The following is a 4,474-nucleotide window of genomic DNA, read 5'->3' as shown; positions in this document are numbered from 1 at the left end:
TTTTATAATTTAAATAATAGCTAACTCTCCTATATGCCAAATACAGTGCTAGATGCTTTACTTTTATACTCTCTTGTTCTATCTCCACAGCAATCCTTTGAGGTAGATGATATCACAATCCCCATTTTAGAGATGAGGAAAGTGAAGTCCAGGAAGGTTAAATAACTTGCCCAAGGGCTTGCAGCTATTAGAGACAGAGCATAATAGTGTATCATCTTGCCAACATTTTATTGCTGTATTGAAATATTACAACTACTAGAGTTTATTTCAAAATTAATTTTCCTCCGTTCTACCTCTGTGACTAGAAATGTTCTTTTATTTCATTAAAAGCTGAGGCATAGAGGTGCTTTGGTTTTCAACCTGTCACTTTTAGAACTATCTTGGGTAGGGAAATCTTTGAAAATAGGATCCACCAAACCCTTTGCAGAGGAAAAGGAAAATTTCACCTTCACCCTCTGAAGGTTCACTGGAAAATCAACTCACAAGAGGCAGATTCGTTAGAGAAAGGACATACAAATTTACTTAATATATATACACAGAAGCCTTCAGAGTAAATACCCAAAGATATAGGGAAAATTGTCCAATTTTATGCTTAGGTTCTACAAAGTATGGACAGCTGTGTAGAAATATGATTGGGCAAAAAGGGTATGATCTAATGCTAGTAGATAAAGTGGGGAATCCCGGGAAGGTCTGTCTGTCTAGATTCTTCTTGGCCCTTCTGAGCAGCATTCCTGCCTTCTGGGTGTGGGGCAGAGCCCTCTCTGTAATGGAGGTTTCTACAATCAAACAAGGTGGCTCAGATAATTTCCTTATGCCCAGGATTCACACAGAAAGAAAGAGGGGAAATTAGAGTAATGTTTGGAGGTTTTATGGCTGGCTTTGGGGCAAAAGGGTTCTGATTTCTATGGCCCACCTGGGGGCAGAGGGATTCTAGTTTCTATGGCTGGCCTCAGGGGAAATAGGATTGAGAGACCAGAGGGCAGGAAAAGGTCAGAGAAAAACTTTCGCTTCTGAAGCCTTTATTTTGTAGTGTTTTCTGAGCCCCAACACCTTACAGTACAACAAATTTCTGCTACCTGGAATAGCTGGCGCAATTAACGGACTGAGAAATTAAATGACCTGGTCAACTTAGAGCATCATTTTTTTTTCTAGTTTTCTACAAACGTGAAAAACAATAGCATACACCTATTAACTACAACTGAATTGCGCATAATGTAATCTTTGTATTATTGTTTAGAAGACTTTTGGTATCTAGCATGGACTCAGATTTATTATTATCAATTCCCATTTTCATATACTACCAAAAAAAATCTGGCTGGTTTTGCAGTTTTTGTATCCTGTAATAAAGAGTTGAGTTTATTGTCAAACCAGTCTTAATTATAAAAAGATGGCCAGTGAATTTATTTTGCTGTAGTGTTGATTATGTCCACAAGGTGGAGACATTGAAACACTCTAACCTGAAGCTTAGTGCTAGCCCAGTGAGAAACTCCTCATTTCTTTAACCATCCAAACCAGAGCCTTTACCTTTGCGTAAAATCACCAATGTTTACATTTCAGTTCCAGCTTTGCCAAGCTTACGTTTTAGCATGTGTGACAGCACTTAGAGCAAGTGTAGATAAAAAGTTCAGAAATGTAAGCAAAGCACCTGATTACTGAAACTGGAGAACTTTGGTCTGGTTTCTCTTCCTGTTCCTTTTAATGTAGAAATGTACCCTCAGCAGGAGGAGAGGTAGCCCAGATGGTACCTAATGCTCCTTCTAGTTGTAGCATTCTAAAACACTTGTTAAGCATGTCTCCACTCTGTGGAAACGCATGTGAATTTCTGCTGTGAGGCTAAGTTACCAGTTCGTGTTTACATGCAGAGTTCAGGGCAAGACAGTTAATGTCTTTTCTACTCATATCATTTTCTTTCTATAAACTGGCAAGATTATAAATATTGAAAGGCTGGTTATTCTGTGCTTCAGAATCTGCTGAATAAGGCACTGTTGAGGCAACTGATGTAGTGAAAGGGAAATAGGCTGAGATATCTTATTGGACAGACCAGGGCTTAAACCCTGCCCAACCTCTTGCCAGCTCTATGACGTTAGGCATGTCATTTAACTTCCCTGAGCTTTGAAGCACTACAATTAATATGGTTTTTAAACCTTCAGCTGGATTTCTCTTTGCAGTTGTATCTGATAAAGACCAAAATCCCAGTCAGGGTCTAGATGCCTTATCGCCCTCAAACATCCAGGCGCTTGGAAACAATGAAATGATTAAAGCTTTTGTCCAGATGTTTATTTGGCTTAGTAGAAACATAGCCTTGATGTATGAGTAATATATCAATCCATACAGAGGCTCTTTGAGGAAAGTTCTTGTAAAAGTTTATAACAAGTTTATTTAGAAAATCTGATATGGAAGTAAATTCTGGTTTCTAAAAACCTAAGAACTCTGTTTTTAAAGTGACGCTGTACCTTGGCTTGGCATAACAGCTATTTTTTGATGCCCCTATTCATTTTTCTGTATTGGTGTGTGCATGTGCAAGTGTGTATATCCTTCAATTCTCCCTATGGTAGGGCTGAAATTACTTTATTACCATATTACCATGTAGTTTAGCTAAGAAATTAAGGGCAAATGCCTTTTACACTTTGTGTGTGTGTGTGTGTGTGTGTGTGTGTGTGTGTGTGTGTGTCTCAAATCCTTATATTGTGCCTGGTATATACCAGGCATGTCTAAGTACTTTACAGGTTGTTATTTGATCTCACTCGATCCTTTTATTGGATTGATAAATTGGGCATTGGCTATAGCGGGGAGGAAATTAAAATAACAGATGAGATTTCTCTTACTAGGTTTTGATCTGTGAAGTCAATCTTCTACTCATATTCTAAAATTCAAAGTGCCATATGGTACAGAATAAAATTAAAGGGGCAAACTCCATGTCCATATGTTTGAAATGATTTTTTTTTTCTTTTCAAAGGAGGCACTGAGTTGTACAATGTTCCAAAGTATAAATATATATCCCTTTATGGACAAAAATTGACCCTTTAAATATAACATCAGACGTTTCTCCCTCTCAGAACCTTTGATGACTTCCCATTGCCTGTGGGAACAGATCTGAACGCCTTAACTAACTGTGGAGGCCCTTCATGGCCTTTGCCTCACCTGCCTTCGCTGACTTACCCCCGACCACATTTCCCTTCGCACACTCCAGACTTCCCACTGCTCTAGGCCACCTGCCACCACCAAAGGCTGGTTCCTGCATTTGTAAAGCCCTGTCTCTGGTTCCTGCATTTGCAAAGCCCTCCCTCTTGGGACATGCTGCTTTCTTCCTGGAATTCCTTTCCCCTCATGCCCATCTGACTAATCCTGAAGAAAACATCTCCCCTGTGATGTCCTCTGGGACTCCCCCAGTCAGAGTTAGCTCTGTTTCACATGTTTCTGATGGTCTTGGTTCACACCTACCCTTATGTATAAGCGTTTCACTTTGCATGGGAAATGTTTGAGAGGCACTGAATGGTATTGAGGAAAGAGTATGATCTTAAAAGGCAAGCAGAATTGAGATTTAATCCTGGCTCTGCCAAGTGAACTGGAACAAGTTCTTAACATTTGAATATTAGAGACGGAGCTTGAAAAGAACAGGCAAGAATCTGAGATGCATAAGAAATGGTGTGCGTGCGTGTATGTGTGTGTGTGTGTGTGTGTGTGTATGTGTGTGTCTTCACTAAACTTGGAATTCCTAGCAGGCAGACAGCACTCATTATTTTTCTAAACCCAGAGACTGGGACATAGCAGGTATTTAATATTTTGAGAATGGTCTGTTCGTTCTTGATGCCTACCCTGACAGGACCTTATGCTTATATAACTCGCTACCACACGCTATGAAGCTCAATGGTTCTATTTACAGAACACTTGGAGAAAGCCAACTTAGCCTGTGGTGTCCATCTAGTGGCTGATAGAGGATGTGATGCTGTGGTTTCAATTGCTTTTCACTGTGAGTCATTGTGTTGGTTTAAAGCTCCTTCCTGGCTGGTGATATTTAGGGCTAAGGATGTTGGCTTTTGAGAATGAGGCTGATCAATAGCCTAGTGTGGAGAGAAACCAGGGTGTAAGCATTTCATCTTCCACAGTGGCTTTTTAGGGGCTGCTGTTTTCCCTCTTTGGTGGTAGGAATTACTCCGTTGACAAATATGGGCACAGATGCCTGCTGGGAGACTCCGTTCTTCAGAAATTGAGGAACTCATTCGTGCTGAATTAATTAAAGTCATCCCTCAGTGTCCATGAGGGATTGGTTTCAGGACCCCCAGAAAATAGCAAAATCTGTGGATGTTCACGTTTTTCATGTAAAATTGCATAGTATTTGCATATAACCTATGTATATCCTCCTATATACTTTAAATCATCTCTAGATTACCTGTAATATCTAATACAATGTAAATGCTATATGGATAGTTGTTATGCTTTATTTTTGTTTGTATTATTTGTTCATAAGAGGGTG

At 39.7% G+C, this 4,474-nt stretch overlaps 1 protein-coding gene across 4 annotated transcripts in view; it reads left to right on the top strand.

Annotated features, from left to right (window-relative positions):
* Nucleotides 1-4,474, top strand: part of NAV2 (neuron navigator 2) — an 808,709-nt gene that overhangs the window by 603,276 nt on the left and 200,959 nt on the right. The gene's annotated exons all lie outside the window — the stretch shown is intronic.

The sequence above is a fragment of the Mandrillus leucophaeus genome, unplaced genomic scaffold (assembly GCF_000951045.1).
Source record: "Mandrillus leucophaeus isolate KB7577 unplaced genomic scaffold, Mleu.le_1.0 Scaffold723, whole genome shotgun sequence".
Classification (NCBI taxonomy): domain Eukaryota; kingdom Metazoa; phylum Chordata; class Mammalia; order Primates; family Cercopithecidae; genus Mandrillus; species Mandrillus leucophaeus.
This window is presented reverse-complemented; position numbering and strand designations above follow the sequence as displayed.